We start from the raw sequence: 20,843 nt of genomic DNA, 5'->3' as shown, positions 1-20,843 counted from the left end.
GTTTAAGTATTATAAGCAATTGAATATTTCGTTGTATTATAGATTTTAAAGATTAGAATGCGTTCTTTAATTACTTATAAATTACATTTTAAAAAAGTGAAGGAACACGATTTGATTTGTAGTAAACTTGAAGTTTATTTAATATAATTAAATGAAAATTATGCATGTAAGATTATGAATATTTGAAGCAGAACACAAGCAAAACATTTGAAATATTAAAATTAAACTATTTTTTTAATCAAATGAACAATATTTTTTTTAAATCAAAATGAATATTTTTTAATCAAAATGAACAATATATTTTTTTAAATCAAAATGAATATTTTTTAATCAAAATGAACCACAATATTTTTAAATGCAAATGAACCACAATATTTTTTCAAAATCAAAAACAATATTTTTAATAAATTCATGAAATATTGCACAGTAAAAAAATAATTAACCTAAAGAAAACATCATGTTTCTTTTTTAAGATTATTTCACCACATAACAAAAATAACATGCAAAATCATTTTTTATATCCATATTTTCAGTTTGTTAAAATACGTGGGTTTGTATTACTGTAAACATGGATTCGAAAAAGTTGTCAAAAAACAAATATATAACAAATAAATGTTATCAAAGGCAAGATAAGTTACTTTTCTACCAAACTGAATATATTTTTCGTATTTTTATTCAATGTAACATGTTTATTCAGCTCGAAAACCATACAGTGTTTACCGATGTGTTGGAAAATTCAAGATGGCGTCTGACTCCCTCTTTAACACGGTAAGTTTGGGAAAATGTGTTATAAATAAAAAACTGGTTAAAATACTGTTAAAAACTCGCTCAATATATGTTACCGTGACATAGCTTGACATATATTCGGCGGGTTTTTAATAGTATTTTTTCTAGTTTTTTTTTTTATTTATAACACCTTGTTTTTCGAGCTGAATAAATATGTTACATTGAATAAAAACACGAAAAATATATCCAGTTTAGTAGAAAAGTAACTTATCTTGCCTTTGATAACATTTATTTGTCATATATTTGTTTTTTGACAACTTTTTCGAATCTATGTGTACAGTAATACAAACCCGAAATGAACGCGCGTTTTTTTTTTAGTTTTAAGTTTCATATATATATATATATATATATATATATATATATATATATATATATATATATATATATATATATATATATATATATATATATAAGTATTTTTAAATTTTATCTTTCTAGCTTTAAAAAAAAGTTTAAAAATTTTATCAGCCGGCATAATTTATTTTTAAATATTGAAAATTTCAGGAAAATTAATTTTTGCTAGATTTTTAAAACATGTGTGTCAACAGCTTAAAAAAATCGTCTCTTCAAAACAACGTGTTTTAAAGAGTCGATGTTGTCTCGCATTTTCATTAGTTTTGTATGCTGAAATAAATTTTTTTTTAATATTAGCAATTTATTTGAAGCTTTTTCTTTTGAATGGTAAAAAACTTAGGATGATAATATTGAATTAAATTATAGTTACATCGTGTTAAATACAGGGGGGAGCACGTTAAACCTTACTTTGCTGAATGGAGATATCCACGAGTGACTACCGGTGTTTACCGGTGTCAAGAAGCAACTAATGGACAATCCGTGATGACGTCAACAGATTAAATTATTTTTGCCCACCGGCCATCTTGTCTTTTAAGACGGCCTTGCATAAATACATATAATAATAATAATAATAATAATAATAATAATAATAATAATAATAATAATAATAATAATAATTAAAAAAAAATAATAATAATAAAAATAATAATAATAATAATAATAATAATTCAGAAATGATGATGTACGTACCCGACACAGAACGAAAACGTCACATTCCAAAAAGTCACATAATTTGATGAATTGGTTATTTTATTTATTTATTTATTTATTTATTTTCAGAAAATCATTTTCTTTTTTCTTTTTTTTCAATTTTTTATTTACTTTGTGTGTGTGTGTGTGTGTGTGTGTGTGTGTGTGTGTGTGTGTGTGTGTGTGTGTGTGTGTGTGTTTAACGGCATGTCCACTCTTGTTGGGTTATTTTATGCTGAATCGTGGTTTAATGTTTAAATATATATATTTTTAAACAAAATTATGTGAATAAATATATTTATAGCTGAAGTATAGTTTGCACTAAAATTTCATTAAATTCGTAAACATTTTAATACAAAAATAAAAAATAAATGCATAAAATGTATTAAAATGCGAGTAAATTTGCAAGTAAATAGATAAAAATATTTAAAATGAATTTGCGTTAAGTGTGTGTAAATTTTTAATGGTAAATATTTACTACTTAAGTGTAGTTGCGTTTGTGTAAATTTGTATAAAAGTGTTAGATTTGCGTAAAAATATTTAAAATAAATTTGCATTACGTGTGTTATATTTGCGTAAAAATATTTAAAATAAATTTGCATTACGTGTGTTATATTTGCGTAAAAATATTTAAAATAAATTTGCATTACGTGTGTTATATTTGCGTAAAAATATTTAAAATAAATTTGCATTACGTGTGTTATATTTGCGTAAAAATATTTAAAATAAATTTGCATTACGTGTGTTAAATTTGTATTAGTAAATATTTACTCCTAAGGTGTAATTACGTTTGTGTTAATTTGTATAAGTAAAATTTTATTTAATTATACTTATGTAGATTAAATATGCAAAGGATTAGTTTAGAAATACTAATCCGTATCGATTTGTATTAAATTGTGTTGCTTATTCACATGTATATGAAAATCTATATTTTTGCATATATACCAATTTCTTTAAGGTAATCGATTATGTTTTCGATTTTTATGTTTTCGCAAAGTTCTTTTATATTGCTGTCTTTGTAATATTTTCGTCTTATAGGCAGAAAATCTATGCATTCAGTACGAAAATGTTTTGTTGTCAGCGGAACCTGACATGCAGTACACATTGGCTGGTCTTCTCCTTTAAGTAAATATGATTGGGTTAGGTATATGTGACCTATACGCAATTTCGTCAATACAACCTCTTCCTTTCTATTTTTTCTGGAACTTTGTTCCCAATTACCAATCGTTGGTTTAATGGCATATAATTTATTGCTAGTGTAGCTATTCCGATAAATTTGCCATTGGTTTTAATGTATATGGAACTTAAAAGCTTTTATCTAGGTTATCATTCAGAGAAGCCTTTGCTGCTGTATCTACAAATTCATTTTCTCTGATACCAATGTGGCTATGTATCCAGAAGAGGACGATTTCTTTTGTTTTTACAATTTTACTTAGTCTATCTAGCCTGTAGTTTTACTAACAACAGGTTGTTAAATTTTTGTGTTTTTATTGCTGTTATAGCTGATAGCGAGTCGGAGAAAATTACATATTTTGTATCGTTATCTCTGGAGATGAGATCAAGTGCTAAATCTATTGAACAAACCTCTGCATTAAAGATTGGGGTTTCTTTCAAGAGACGCTTCTTTTTAATCTTTTGGGTTTGTATTACTGTACACATAGATTCGAAAAAGTTGTCAAAAAACAAATATATAACAAATGAATGTTATCAAAAGCAAGATAAGTTACTTTTCTACCAAACTGGATATATTTTTCGTGTTTTTATGCAATTTGTATTCAATTAAGTTGCTTGTTGTTGGTTCTTTATGAAATTTTCTTAATGCTGTTTTCGTAGATTTATTGATTCTTTGCATTCTTTGTTAAATCATGGTCTATTCTTTTTTCCTGAAGTAGTGTTTTTGGGAATGCACTCTTCTCCTATTAATATTAATGTTTGTGTAAATGTTTCGATTGTATCGATGTTGTTTTCTGTCAGTTGTTCTGAGCAGAAATTTTTGAATTTTTCCAGTTGGCTTTGTTAAGCTTCCATCTTGGTGGATGTTCAAATATTTCTTCATAGTTTTTGAGAATGATTGGGTAATGATCGCTACCACAGGCATCATCGAATACGCTCCAAGAAAAATCCAGACAAGTGGAAGGGTCACATATGGTTAAATCGAGCGAACTAAGCGATCCATTTGTTGGATTGATGTGAGTGGCTTCTTTTTAGTTGAACAAGCATAGATTATTTTTATTTATAATATTTTCAATTTCTTTCCCTTTCTATCCGTTTCCTTGCATCCCCATAAGGTATTGTGACTATTTAAGTCCCCTAGGAAAATAAAGGTTTGGATATTTGCCTATTAAGTTCTCCAATTCATTTTCATCGATTTGTTCATGTGGTGGTATGTATAAATAACAAATGCTTATCAGTTTGTGTAAAGTTGCTCTTATGGCAACCGCTTGCAAATTTGTTTTTAATTCAGTTTGGCTCTGGGGTATGTTATTTAAAATGAATACTGATACACCACCAGAGGCTCCAAGTCCTGTATTATGAATGTAGTTATATTGTTGATAGTATTTTATATTCAAATTGTCCTCATTCTTAAGGAAGGTTTCTTGGAGACAAATAACCAAAGAATTAAATTTGGTTTGCAACAATAAAATTTCATTGTAATTTGCCTGCAATCCACGGCAATTCCATTAGATTATCTTGTAATTCATGATGATTTTTTATTGGTTTGAGGATTAACTTCAGTTTCCATGTCTTCTAATTCAGTAAATCTATTTGTAGTAGTAGTAGTAGTAGTAGTAGTAGTAGTAGTAGTAGTAGTAGAAGTGGCTTCTGTTTGTGGTAATTTCTTTATATTATTTTGTTTTTTGGTAGATGTATCTTTTGTTTGTTTTTCAAGTGTGTTTTTTTCACCACGGGGAAAACGTATTGGTGACCTATGTGGTCTTTCTTTTAACTTTAATTTTTTTTTCCTTAGTTTTGTCTTTTTCAGCATGTTACAGAGAGAGAGAGAGAGAGAGAGAGAGAGAGAGAGAGGTGAGTAAATGTGGAGTGTAGACACGTTTACCAGAACCGAAGGTCAGCTGACCAGATTACGTATGAGTGACGTGGTCAGGTTGGCTAGATCTGTGAGATTTGATTTGGGCTTTGAAGAAGACGGACGGCTTCCCGTTGTCTCCCCCTCTTCACTGGGGAGGGGGGAGACGAACGCTGACGTGTGTAGAAGAAGAACCCACACAGGCCGATTTCACTTCCACCTTCTGCAGGACCTCTGGGGAAAGTGAAATAAAAACTATAAAACCCATTCATCGTCTTGGAGTGATAAATCTTCGTCAAACAGGTATCAAGTCTCCCTCCAGGATGAGAAATTTCCAGATGGTCCAACATCGAAGAAGCAGAGGTAGGTTCTGAAAATACATGTCACACACACGATTCCCTTTATGATAATCAAACACGCAACCCTTTATATTAGTGACAATCATACGCACACGGAATCCTTTTATGTTATACACCAAACATAAATGGTGCCTCTCGATGATAACGATATGTAACAAGCATCTGCACGACGTACTGGTGATTTCTGTGGTCTTTCTTTTGATCAACTTTGTTTTTTTGGATGTTCTGATTTTGTTTGAGAATTTGTTTTATTGGTAACGTTAGTTGATGATTTAATGGGATGATTAATGTTTGATGATATGATTGGTCTGATTTCATTTATAAATTTGGGCCAGTCGTTTGGTCCCAATTGTAGCAATTTGTTTATTAGTATTTCATATTTGGAGTCCTGGTTAGTGATGTTGGATGATATACAACTTGAGGTGACTTGAGAGTACGTCTTTTCCTTCATGTATCCATCTACTATTTTCCTGGCTTCGAGGAAGGAGATGTTTTTGGTATGTTTTATTGACACTACTTCCTTCTCTTTCTTCCAGATTCTGCATGCTCTAGCATAAGCAGGATGGTTTTCTCCACAATTTCCACATTTGCAATCAAGATTGCAGTCATTGACATTGTGGTCTGGATCTTTCTGGCCACATCTGCCGCACACTGCTCGTCCACTACATGCATCCTCATGGTGTCCAAACTTCTGGCATTTAAAACACCGAAGTGGGCTTTTGGATAAAGGGTTCAACTTTTTCAACGTTTAACCCAATTTTGATTTCTTTTGGGATAGTGAGTCTATCGAACTGCATAATGTAAGTGTTCGTAAGTATAGGCTGATTCTGTTTTTTATTGTAATTCTTTTAACGTTTGTTACTCCTTGGTTTTTAAGTTCTTTTGTTATCTCTTCAGTTGTGCAGATTGAGAGGTCTTTCGATTTTACTACACGTTTGGATGTATTCAGATTCTTGTGTGGATAAGTTTTGATATTTATGTTGTGGAATGTTTTCATTCCTAAGAGAAAAGTGGCATGTTTTTCTTTTTCCACTTCCACCAGTAGGGTTTTATTATTTAAAGTTTTTACATTTTTGGGGTAATACATGCCAATATAATTTTGTGTATAATAAATGGTGATAAGTCCGTTATATTGGTTTCTTCGGTGGATTCCAATACAATAAATTTTGAGAATGCTTGGTGTAATTCATTATCTGAACTATCCGAGTCAACGTGTAAGCGCTTGGAATTTTTATAATTGGCCATATATATATATATATTTTAAAATTCATTGTTTATGCCCCCCACCCACCTCGAAGTCCAATATTGGGGAATGTTAAGGGGGAAACCCATTCGCCTTGTCATGCCAGGACTACATAAAACAGTATACATGTCCCAAATGGGAGCCATGAGCACCCATAATCCTTCGGTTACAAAATCCAAGTAATTTGTAGTAATTTCTGGCAGTATACAGCCATGTCATGACTTTATTCATTTGGCATATTTAACCCTAGCCACCGCCTTCTAACACGTGGAAAGGAGGGGGAAATATGTAAATAGTTTACAGTGGTACAGGGTAGAACTGTATTTGTTACAGTTTGGAGGAAATTGATAGAAAAGTTGAAGATGTGTTAGGGCTTGACGTAACTAGCCGATTGATCGGATCGGGCCCCTCTGACCGCCCGTCTAGTCTTGTACGAGGCCAAAGTGGAGTGTTGCAACTGATATCTTTAATTTCCCTAGATATCAGTTGCTCAGCCACCAGGATCCTTTACCTAGGCATTACGAATTAAGTTGATATTTTACACTTACTGCTATTCCTGTTATTTATTTTACACAAAATAATAAGAGCTAACTCGATTCGTGAAATTTAATCGAATTTGAAATTTTTATCGGAAATCTTATTGTTTATTTTTATTATAACTTTAGTTTTAATCCTAATTTAGTCACGCAAATTTTTGACAAGGATAAACTTTCCAAAAAATAAAATGTCAATTTTTTATCACTTATACGTATGTATGTATGTATGTATGTATATATGTATGTTTGTATGTCTGCCTAAAACTTTCGACAGAGGCGACGGATTTTTACAGGATCAGTATCGTGTTGAAGTTCGACCTTTCAGACGACAAATATCGAAAAATTGGTAAAAAACATTAATATCTTCTCCTTCAAATGATAGACCTACCCGACACAGAACGAAAACGTCACATTCCAATAGTCAGATAACTTTGAGTATGTGGGTAATTTTTCTATCATGTAAATCATTTCCTTTTTCCGATTTTTAATAATTTACAATGATTAATCCATGAATTAAGCTTCTTTTTTATTTTAACAACTTTACATTTTTACAATTCCTGCGTTGCAATTAGAATATTTGTTGTGAAAATCCAAAGTTCCACGTATTTAACAATAAAATAACTTTTTTTTAAATATTTTAGAAAAAACTTTACGATGTACAAGGAACATCCGCGACACGGAACTAAAACGTCATATTCCAAAAATCACATAATTTGATGAAGTGATTATTTTATTTTCAGAAAATCATTTTTTTAAAATTTTTTGTGATTTACATCGTAATTCATGATTGGAATATGATTAAGCTGATATTTTACATTCCTGTCATTTTCTTTACACAAAATAATAAGAGCTAACTCGATTCGTAAAGTTTAATCGAATTTGAAATTCTTATTGAAATCTTATTGTTTATTTTTATTATAACTTTAGTTTTAATCCTAATTTAGTCACGCAAATTATTGACAAGAATAAACTTAAAAAAAAATGTCAACAACGATCTTTATTCACCTATTTATTATTAAAAAAAAACTATTCAACTAAGGACTGTTTTCTTCGGTGTTAAAATCGCTGCGAAGGAGTTAAAATTTAAAGAAATTGGAATTGGCAGATGACTTAAACTTCTCTTGTACACACGCGCAAATAGAAATATACGTTAATGTTAGTTGAATTTCACTTATTTACATCCAACTCATGCGATAACTGGAGTACTGTAAGTTTTGTTCATCGATTTCGATTCTACACGATGGCACCGAAATCATATTTTTTTACTTTTGAAATAATTGATATTCATTGGGTACACTCTCAACTTGAAATAATTTACGTGATTAAAATAAGAATTAATTCCTGAAAAATATCGTTCAATCACGAAACCCTACACGTTTTGTCGTCGGATAAAAAAAAACTAATTGACTGAATTGTAACATACCTTTCTTTTCCTTTTGAACTGCTATGGCTATTTTGTTCGTCTATCGATCAAACTAATTATGCATATATTTTACCAATTCCGTTTCCGAGAATATTTTGATCGTATTCATGCTTAAGTTCAGTATGCAAACATATTCATAAATGATGTTTTCAAAATTTATTTTTTTATCAAACGTTTTCTTTATCTTTTATTATACCATCAGGATTTACAAGAACATCTAAAAAAATTTTTACACGTTTTTATTGGTTAAGAACAATAAACTTAAACCGTTGCCTCATTTCTATTACAGGAAAAGAAACCCCTCCACAACAGTTATCGACCAACCAAAATACTACAATGCCAAAAAGAGGTCGATCTTTGATCAACCAATAGAAACATTATTAAAATTAAAGTCTGCGAAAAGTATGTTCAAATTATCAAAATTTAATCAAGCAAACATAAGTGGTCAATCGATTTGTCCTATTGAGCACGCTAAAATCAAAAGGTGCACATAAAGTTATGGACAGTACATAGGGCCCGAGCAAAGCCTGGCTGAACAGCTAGTCTTAAATAAAAATATATAACAAAACATATTAATACTCATTTTCCCAGGCAACGCAGCCTTTTAACATACTTGCTCTATCAAGATAGATTTTCTTGTATAAAATTGTATAACTAAACACGATGATATTTTATTGTAAATATACTTCTTTAAAAGAAAGGAAGAAAAAGTCACGATTTAAAACAAAATTACCTGTGATTTGTGTAACTCAATTGCAAATAAAAAAGTGGCTTCTGTTTTCAAACAAAAAAGCGGAAGTATTAGCATTAAGGGAAATAAATCATGGTTAATATGAGACTTGCGTTTTTAATCTTAACTCTTTTCAGATATTAATCGTTGAAAATAAATTAAATCAAATATAAATTTAATTAAAAATAAGCTAAATAAATAAATTTTAAATAATGTTTCTAAATAGTGCTATCAAAACGATTCTGTTACAACAAGGAATAAAGATGATCGTGTTAATTATAAAAATACATTTTCTTTAATGTAATATGCAAATGAGGTTACTCATTCAGTGCAGATTTCGTTTTAAAACTACTATATATAGAAATGACGCATAAACTTTAAGGTGTAATTTCCTTTAATAGAAATAGCCTAAAACGGATTTATATATTTTTTTGATCATGGGAATTGTACAAACAGACAGACAGACACATACACACACGAATGCTACTACTTTATATATATTAACTAGACTTTTGTGCCAAACCCTATCAAATTCCTGTTCTGTTAAAACGTCCATACAGGAAAACCGTTTTAAGGACGCCAGGTCTTTTAGATGTTTATGACGATCGTGATCATGAACACATTATTAAATTAATGCATAAATAAAAACAATACATATCCATCAGAAACGATACGTGTAATGGGCAGACCGATCTTCTATTAAAAAGTTTGTATAGGGAAACCGTTTTTAGCTAACTTATAACTTTGTCCTACTACATTTCAGAACATGAGTTCATCTAGTCTGGTGGAGTATCCAGCTTAGTACTGTTACTATAGGAAACACAACTTGAAAAAGGTACACCATTCCTCATATAAGCCACTGGGGGTAATCATACAGATGCGATCTTACTTTGGCAGCGAATACTTTGTTATTTAGAATATTTAGTCATGATTTACTCGTAGAGGGAAGAATCTTCATGCCAAGTCGTCTTGACAAACTCCTGTACAAAGAAACCTTAAACATTCCAGGAATCCAAGTTCTCTCAAGTAGGCATTCAAAATCTCGTGATCCAGAATTTATTTTTCTACATACTCACCACCATTCTCAACGCACTTTTGCCAGTGATGGTGTTAATGTCTGTGTATGGGCGTCCAGACCGCACTTTGTCACTCACATCTCCGTTGTCACTCTGAAATCGACGAACCCATCTCATAACTGTGCTGACATCAACTACGTCGGTTCCATAAACGTTCAACAATCGCTGGTGAACGTTGATTGGTTCAATTTTGTCCGCATGGATGAATTCAATTATGCACCTCTGCTTCTGACGCACGTCGATGACAGTGGTTGCCCTCTTAGTATCTCACACCATAAATATATGAAACCTTGAAGTCATGAATGTAAAAGTTCACTCATCATAGAAATTGCAATTTGCAATCCCGTCTAATCCATTAGAGCGCAATAAAAATCAAGAGGCATTACTTTTGGAACGCCTCTCGTATATTCCATTTCGGGCAATGCCGGGAAACAGGTCGTACTAGTATAAAACAATATCTTCGTCGTTAGTAAACGAAAATGCCCTTTTAAACTTAACCATGGAAGACCAATGAACAGACAGGATCTCTTATAAAGATGATTAGTGATGCAAATGCTATTTTAAATGAAAGTTAAAAAGTATTTAAGGAACGAAACCAATGAGAAACTCTGGAAGAATGTTTGAATTTAATCTGCGCTTAGTTTAGTGTCCTGGAATGAAAAACTTCACATGATGTCAAGAATTACTTTTGACCTTCAGGCTAAGAAAAAAGCGATTAAGATTTTTTGTTAAAAAAATCGATTTGATTTGGGAACAGTTAGTAGGACAGCTCCTGGAGTGATTGTCGTAAGTGAGAACTTCAACTAGGAACACACCTTAGTAAAGGATGCCCCTTAGACAAGTAAAAAAGTTGAGTGATAGGATGACTACGGATCCCCTTCCCATTTTTTGAATTGGCCTTGTGCCTAATTATTTATTTTCGTATTTTCTGAAAAATATGATAAAAACCTGAAAGTGTAAGCTCTGTTCTAATGCCACACTTAACCTTTTCTGCCCTCAGCCAATGGAGGAGAAATCCTTCATGACTGAGACAACTTTTATTTTTGTTCCTATCCAGAGTGCCCCTTCTTGGGGAGCTGGATTTTTCCCACATTAAAAACCTGATCTTGTGTCAAACTATGCCCTCGTGGGGAGGCAAGTAAATAGGAACATATTAGACATTGGTCTTTTGGTACAATGGTTTGTCAGGACAATTTGGTACGAGGACACTTCACTCTGCAAGTAAACCCTGCTTAGATATTTCAAATAATATAGTTGTCGAAGATACCATTCGACGCAGTTATACACTGGCTTATAGTGCACTTACTCTTAGTGATGGTATCTCAAGTAAAAGCATCCAGCGTGACTCTCCACCAGACTAGATCAATTCTTGCTCAATAATCCTCGTTAAGACCAAACGAATAGAAGAATTAACAATTTGGGTGTGAAAAGTATAATGTTTCTCACTTTCGGACATCTATGTATCTCATATAGAATTCGAATGTTAGCCCCAGGAACGAGAATCGTTGATTTCTTTATCGTTACATTGCAATCAAATGAAAAAAAAGGAGGGGGAGTGAGTGATTTGAGTTCGAACGGACTGTCGAGCGGGTGATTATTCTTTGACACGTTCTCTTTTTTAAGCTTAGATTTCACTGCAAATAAGAGAAACTGCAACTTAGACGGCAGAGCCTACTGTGATTAAGAGCCAAATTTATTTAAATATATATATATATATATCTTTAAAATATTTTAGATGTTAGAATGGGAGATAACTATAAGTGGAATGTTTTAGAGCTTTTACATAATTTGAAACGAATTAAACTGATTTTCTGCCAAACTAAACCTAAAACCTACGGTATAGTTTATTTATTTAATTTATTTTTAATTTAATTTACATTTAATTTAATTCATTTTTAATTATTATTATTATAACCAATGGCCAGCTGCGTCTAAAAAAGAAAGTAAGTTTTCATTTAATCTATGAGTTATTTCCCTTTAAGCTATGAGATTTTATTTCCTTGTTGGAATTTCATAGATGAAGATGGCTATGTTTTAAGTTTCCCAAAATTCAAAATATGGTCAACATCCCTGTCCTCACTTTCACGAAAAACACCTGTCTAGTTGAAACCACTATCAATAATTTCCCCTACTCTTTATCTGTGACTTTCCGGTCACTTTCCGCTGTAATAGTTAAACAAATCCTTTTCTGGGACTATCTTACAAGAAAGAAATCAGATATTAGCGCTCAGTCAAGCAACTTCCACGGAAATAATCACAGAGTAGAAAGAAACTAGCAAGGTATCTTCTATGAGAAATAGGGATTATAGGGAATAGAAGAAATCACCAACTAGATTTCGAAGTTGTTTTGCTTTTATCAAGTCAAGAAAAGAATTACCTGTGTGCCATCTCATTAGAAATGGCAATCGTATACTATCTTAGAGTCTATATTTATGAATATCAGGAACAGTAAAAGTCCAAAGATCGACCCCTTAGGCATACTTACATTAATATCGTGTTGTTTTGACGAACTAGCATCAAGGACAACTTGGATTTTTCTCTTGACTGGAGATCGTTTTCTAAGTTTTCTGCCATTGCCTTGGATATGCATACATCCGTTTTCCTTGCATGTATTTACACATAAACACATATTTTACAAACGCTAATTATATAAAGAAGTAAATTATTAGTTGTTAAAAATTTAGTATTAAACACAAAGGGTATCATTCTTCAAGCTCTTTGTATAATCAATCGCTAGTTTGTAGTGTTTGGTTACGTTGTTTTATAGTGGATTTTATTGTTTTTGTTTCCTGCTCTGCAGAACATGAATGAGTTTTGCAATGGGGGGAAAAAGGGGGTATAATATTAATGTTTGGTACATTTTAAGTTAAGAAACCAGTCAGAAAGTGGGAGGAAATGAAAAGAGAAAAGGGAAATGGGAAGAAGTAAAAGTGGGAAAAGGTGGGTTGTTGTTTTGGTTTTTTGGTTTTGCAGAACATAATTAAGTTTTGCAGAACATAATTAAGTTTTGCAAAAGGAAGCAGAAAAAAAAAACATCAATGTTAGATGCATTTCGTCTCAGGAAGCCAATATCTTCAGACAGTCTGGTCTGATAGCACCACACGTCTTATATTACAGATTGAAGGTTGTTTTCTAGGGTTTCTGTCATTGCATTTGTTCTCTCAACCATGTCAATTATAGCAAATATACCGATCTGAGACACATCAGTAACATCATTTATGAATATCAGGTACAGTAAAAAGTCCAAAGATCGACTCCTGAAGCATACTTACATTAATATCGCGTTGTTTTGACAAACTAGCATCAAGGAGAACTTGGATTTTTCTCTTGACTGGAGATTGTTTTCTAAGTTTTCTGCCATTGCCTTGGATATGCATACATCCGTTTTGCTTTAATGTCTTTACACATAAACACATGTTTTACAAACGATAATTATAAATTATTAGTTGTTAAAAAAAACTCAGTATTAAATATAGCTCACATTTGGACAGTTTAAATATAATCACTGTATCCCAAAGTTCTAATGATTAATTTAGGATTAAATCCTTTGCACATATATATGTACACATCTCTTTATATATATATATATATATATATATATATATATATATATATATATATATATATATATATATATATATATATATATATATAAAGAGATGTGTACATATATATGTGCAAAGGATTTAAATATATTTTATATATATATATATATATATATATATATATAAAATATATTTTAGTCATCGACATACAGACCTGTTTCGTTGTTTCACAACTCATCAGTGCCGCTAGACTAACACCTCTCCCAAGCCGAGGATCGAACCTAGAACCGTCGTGATGACAGTCGGCAGTCCTTGACTACGGAATCGGTGGCCGAAATTAACCTGTCCGAACGATTATTTAAATAAACATCGGTCCGCTACTCGTAGAGGGCTCAAACGTTTGTTTGTAAACAAATCGCGAGCTTCGCATTATTTCAGCTAAATTAAGTAGCGAGTAAGATAATTTTCGAGAGTGATATATATATATATATATATATATATATATATATATATATATATATATATATATAACGTAATAGCGGTCGTGTGTGTGTTTGTCTGTGTGTACAACCAAGACCGTCTTAAAAGACAAGATGGCCGGTGGGCAAAAATAATTTAATCTGCTGACGTCATCACGGATAGTCCATACCGGTGACACCGGTAGTCACCGGTAGGCACTCGTAACGTCTTGAAGTCAGTGTAATATTTCTTTTTTTTTATTAAAATGCCTTCACGGTGCATCGTTCCAACTTGCTGAGGAAATTATCGTAAAGGACCAAAAAGTGACAGTATTTTCATTTCCGAAAGATAAAGAATTATAATGCAGTAAAAAAAAAAAGATTGTACACCATCTCCATTCAGCAAAGTAAGTTTTAACGTGCTCCCCCCCTGTATTTAACACGATGTAACTATAATTTAATTTAATATTATCATCCTAAATGTTATACCATTCAAAAGAAGAAGCGTCAAATAAATTGCTAATATTAAAAAAAATTTTTTTACAGCATACAAAACTAATGAAAATGCGAGACAACATCGACTCTTTAAAACACGATTTTTTAAGCTGTTGACACACGTTTTAAAAATCTAACAAAAATTAATTTTCCTGAAATTTTTCAATATTTAAAAATAAATTATGCCGGCTGATAAAATTTTTAAACTTTTTTTTAAAGCTAGAAAGATAAAATTTAAAAATACTTATTTATATATATATATATATATATATATATATATATATATATATATATATATATATATATATATATATATATATATATATGAAACTAAACTAAAAAAAAAAAAACGCGCGTTCACTCGTGGTCTTAAACAGTCTTGGCCTTCGGGACAAGATCAAAGTGTAGTATCTGTTCTCCAGATGCTGCATTCTATTTCTTGTTCTCTTTCGGTGGAGGAGAAATCCTTCACGACTGAGACAATTTTTATTTTTGTACCTTTTCTCCACGTTAAAAAACGACCCTGGTGTCTAACTCTGTCCCGTGGGGAGGCATAGTAAATAGGTACAATTCATTTCATTAACGTAATTGGGTTTGTATTACTGTACACATAGATTCGAAAAAGTTGTCAAAAAACAAATATATAACAAATAAATGTTATCAAAGGCAAGATAAGTTACTTTTCTACCAAATATTTTTCGTGTTTTTATTCAATGTAACATGTTTATTCAGCTCGAAAAACATAGTGTTTACCGATGTATTCGAAAATTCAAGATGGCGTCTGATTCTCTCTTTAACACGGTAAGTTTGGGATAAGGTGTTATAAATAAAAAACTATACAACATACTATTAAAAACCCGCCGAATATATGTCAACCTATGTCACGGTAACATATATTGAGCGAGTTTTTAACAGTATTTTATCCGGTTTTGTATTTATAGCACCTTTTCACAAACTTACCGTGTTAAAGAGAGAATCAGACGCCATCTTGAATTTTCGAATACATCGGTAAACACTATGTTTTTCGAGCTGAATAAACATGTTACATTGAATAAAAACACGAAAAATATATCCAGTTTGGTAGAAAAGTAACTTATCTTGCCTTTGATAACATTTATTTGTCATATATTTGTTTTTTGACAACTTTTTCGAATCTATGTGTACAGTAATACAAACCCACGTATTTTAACAAACTGAAAATATGGATATAAAAAATGATTTTGCATGTTATTTTTGTTATGTTGTGAAATAATCTTAAATAAGAAACATGATTTTTTCTTTAGGTTAATTTTTTTACTGTGCAATATTTCATGAATTTATTAAAAATATTGTTTTTGATTTTGAAAAAATATTGTGGTTCATTTTGATTAAAAAATATTCATTTTGATTTAAAAAAAAGTTTAATTTTAATATTTGTTTATTGTCTTAACTCATATCAAATGTTTTGCTTGTGTTCTGCTTCAAATATTCATAATCTTACATGCATAATTTTCATTTAATTATATTAAATAAACTTCAAGTTTATTTCAAATCAAATCGTGTTCCTTCACTTTTTAAAATGTAATTTATAAGTAATTAAAGAACGCATTCTAATCTTTAAAATCTATAATACAACGAAATATTCAATTGCTTATAATATACTTAAACAAATAACTTGTGTTTTTTTTTATTATTTTTTTTATTATTAATATTAGATGAGTTTCAGTATAAATCATCGTGTTCTTTCTTTATTTTAGTCCAATTTTGAAGTTTTGTAACGCTGTCTGTAAAAATTACTGTTCATTATTGACAGTCTAAGAGTTCCACATATTTTGCTTGTTGGGACCTCGGCGATGACGTCATTTTTTCAGCTGGCCGGCCATCTTTATAACGAAGGCCACGGTACAACTTCCTATGATTAAAGAAATATAAAGTGTCAATAGTGTACGTACACCTCTCCTGGTCAATAAATGTCCATTGTAGGATACTTCTGTCAAAGGAGACATGTTTTTTTTTTTGTGTAACTTCTAGATATAGCATTCTTCACATCACATATACATCGACTGAGTTATGGTTATTAGCATATCACATTAAATTAAATCATTTTAAATAATTAGCTCGATTATATTACTTATTCGACATAATAGCCTCGTTAATACTGTACTATTTAAAAATATAATTTAATATGTAATTATTTAGTTTATTTTCATTTTCATTTATATTTTATTTAACTTAAATTTACTTATTATTATCATAAATCTGGAACCTTTTAATTTTCAAACCAGAAAACCAAGGGGAATAACTGTGATAGTTTAATTCTTTGAACAGGTTATTAAATGTTTTCTATAATAGATTTGTTTTCATTTCGAAATATTCTTCTAAGTTGAATTATTATTTTTATTTTTAATTCGGAGGTAATTTTTTTTTTTCGCTTATTCTTAATTTATAAATAACCTTGTGTACTCATACAGAGAGTGAACTCAGTCCACCCGGCTTTCTCCGGAACATAACGCCAATAGCTGGAGTAAACCGAGCATTGCTAAGGAAATTAAGCCGAGCGTCGCCGATGAAAGCATAACAAGAAAAGAAAACCTACCTTAAATTTTAAATTTTATTAACTGTAAAGAAAAATTTTATAATAATACTCTTTGTTTTGTTTTGTTTTTGCTATATATATATATATATATATATATATATATATATATATATATATTTGGTACTCATGCAGAAAGTGGTCCGTGCTGAAATAATAACGTTATTATTTTAAAAGCCATTCTTAACAAATGGAGGGTAGGGTGTTTTGTACCTATTCTGTACTTTAACCTTACAATTGAATAAAAAAACATGTCATAAAACTTTAATTAAACGTGGCATATGATTTAAAAAAAAAAATAGTGCGGATCACTCTCTGCATTAGCACCATATATTTTTTAGATAAATAATGGGATGAAGTAAAGAATAGATACCCCGTAGCAGACGACGCCGCCTGGCGGTGCCAGGCGCACAATTCAACTAACACCGGTGATTCGACCTTGACATTGGCACAAGCACACGGCATCGGTTGTTTGTAAACCACGTCAAATAGCAAACATGCTCGATTATTCGCCAGCAATTTTTTAAAAAATATATTTATAAACTTTTGAAGATAAACCTTAGAATAATAATTATGTTTCGCGGATTTTTGTGCTAAAGATTTATTTTTATGTAAAGTGTTTTATAATTCTTTTTTTTTTCTGTGTGTTTTTTAATACAATTCAGTATTTATTTAATTATTCTTTCTTTAAAACATTAACTTTACCGATAATTAATATATTTTTTAAATAATATTTTTAAATATTGAATTTTGATTTAATCTCATGATACCATCACGTGATAACCAAGTCCATACACAGACAATAGAAAGCTATAATCGCCATAAACGATTTTGCTCGTCTGTAGAAGATCTCACTTAGATTCCTATCTGAAGGAATTTATGTGGCATGAAAGAAATTCAGAAAATACATTTTTCAAATTGTGTGATATCATTTCTGTACAACATCCATTTATTTAAATGTATTTTGTTTAAATGTTATGTTTCGTTACATTAAAAACTTGTATTTAATTTGTTTTTGTGGATAAGTAAACAAATAGGAAGTTTTTTTAATAAAAATAAAAATTATAAAAAGATTTCTATCTTGTGATACTACATTTCATCTTTATAAAAATAAAAGTTATAAAAAGGTATGTGAACAAAATAATATTTTTTTTTATCTCGATTGTTTATACTTGTGATTTTATTATGCATAAAAAATTGCCTCGGCCTAAAAGGATTTCTCCTTCACTGACCACCGACATACATCGCACTGTAAATAAATATTGAATTGTATTAAAAACGCACAAAAAAGAAATGGCCAAAACCGTATAGAATGAACCTTTTTTTATAAGTTTTATTCAAACAGTCTTTATTTGAACTTAATGGACTGTTGTTTTTTTTTATTATTATTTATTAACTGTTTTATTCTTTTTATCAAACAAAAATAGAACTTTTATAATGAAATATATATTATGGACTGTTTTTCAAACATCGAAATTTTAAAATTAAAGTTTTATTTAAAACAAAAAAAGACGAGGTGTTTTTTCTTTTCGAGATATTTTTTTTCACCCATTTATTACTTTGAAATTTTATTCAACAATGAAATGATAAAAAAAAAAACTTTTCGTTAAATATATTTTTTAAAAATTATTATAAAATATCTTTAAAGTCTATTTTTATGTCTGTAAAAGTTTGTTGAAAGTTCAAATAAAGTTTATAATTTAATTGAAAAAAAAAACCACCTCGTCTTTTTTTTTTTTAAATAAAACTAACTTTAATTTTAAAATTTCGAAACAGTCCATATGTCATTATAAAAGTTCTATTTTTGTTTGATAAAAAGAATAAAATAGTTACTAAAAAGTTCTGTAAATATATTAAACACGCACTCAGAAAGACAGTAGACACCCATTTATTGAAATATCTTTTATTAAAAAAAAAAATCTTGCTCGCGAATATTCGTAAAAATGTAATATTTAAAAATATTATTTTGAAAATATATTAATTGTCGCTGAAGTTAATGTTTTAAAGAATAAATATTGAATTGTCTTAAAATGTTTTGTAAATATATACTTTTTCTTTTAAATCTTCAAAGGTTTTGTAAATATATTTTTTAAAAAATGCTGGTGAATATTCGAGCATGTTTGCTATTTGACGTGTTTAAAAACAACCGACGCCATGTGCTTGTGCCAATGTCAAGGTCGAATCACCGGTGTTAGTTGAATTGTGCGCCTGGCACCGCCAGGCGGCGTCGTCTGCTACGGGGTATCTATTCTTTACTTCATCCAAATAATGTTAAAGGTTTTTTGGTCAATGTCAAGTTTCTTTCCAACTCCTCAAAAAACTTTAAAATGACGACTTTTATAGGTTTTCGGTGTTTTTTTTTTTTTTTTTTTTTTTTTTTTTACAAGGTGGTCACCACTTATCAAGGCCCGGAAGCCGCTCGGGGATAAGGGTTATTGCGTGTACAGTACGTTAATGTTGAGATTTGATAAAGTGTCTACTTAAAGGAGTGGGTCATCAGGAATTTGTTTATGTTGAACTTGAAGACATCCTAGTTGTAGTCAGGTGGGAAACAAGCAAACGGAACAGAATTCCATAGGCGTGTGCACTTCTAAGAAAGAAGCTTTGTTCATGGAATCTACGTTTTGGTTTTGGTACAGATAAAGAGTGGGGGAAATTTTGGACAGTGGTTTCAGCTAGACGAGTGTTTTTCGTGAAAGTTCGGCGAGGGGAGACCAGAGATTAGAGCTCAGACGAGCACCTGCCATGGAAGTAACGATAAAATAAAGGCCCGCAACGTCTCTTCTGTGGTGCTGAAAACAAATATCACATTTAAATTTGGGGCATAATATGAAGAAATTACTTTTTCAAAAAGTGGGTGATCACTGTCCTATATAAATTTGACGTAAAATGAGCATCCACTTCCCGGCAACCTAATAATTTCTTCATATCATAAAACAAATTTAACTGTGATTTTCGTTTTTAGCATCCCCGAAAACCCGGCGCTGTTTTTTTTTTGTTTTTTTTTTCTAACTAAGAGATTCGTTCATTTTTTTTATAAGTTAGGACGCTAATAATGCCGTCAGTAAGCTTACATGAGTGGGTTTTTTTTAGGTGGGGATTCAATTATAGAACTTGTATAGTTTTTAGCAGGTGCTTCTGTAGTTGAATTAACCGTTTTTCCGTAAGTAACGTGCCGACATTAACCATTAAAGCAGAATCGTTTAATATTTCACATAAATTCTGTTTACATTAGGAGGCTCCACGGCCACTGAGCCGCCCGATCGCCTTGTCATTTTGCCGTCACCCACAACACTCCACCACACACCATCTCTCTCTCTCTCCCTCACTCCATAGCATATTTGTGGAAGTATTATTGCAAAAATAAAATTGTCAATTTTTTTATATACACAAAATAAATATGATTAAATTTTGGCACACGATTTATGATTAAATAGACGACACGGTTAAAAACTTTCTCGCTCTGATATTAAAAAAAAAAAAAAAAAAAAAAAAAGCCTACTTTTTCTCTTGGTATTTATTTGCTTCACCACGAAAAATGTGACACA

Source organism: Euprymna scolopes, chromosome 27, assembly GCF_053919585.1.
Source record: "Euprymna scolopes isolate OS-2025 chromosome 27, ASM5391958v1, whole genome shotgun sequence".
Lineage (NCBI taxonomy): Eukaryota > Metazoa > Mollusca > Cephalopoda > Sepiida > Sepiolidae > Euprymna > Euprymna scolopes.
The sequence above is the reverse complement of the archived record's forward strand: the minus strand, read 5'-3'. Positions refer to the sequence as shown.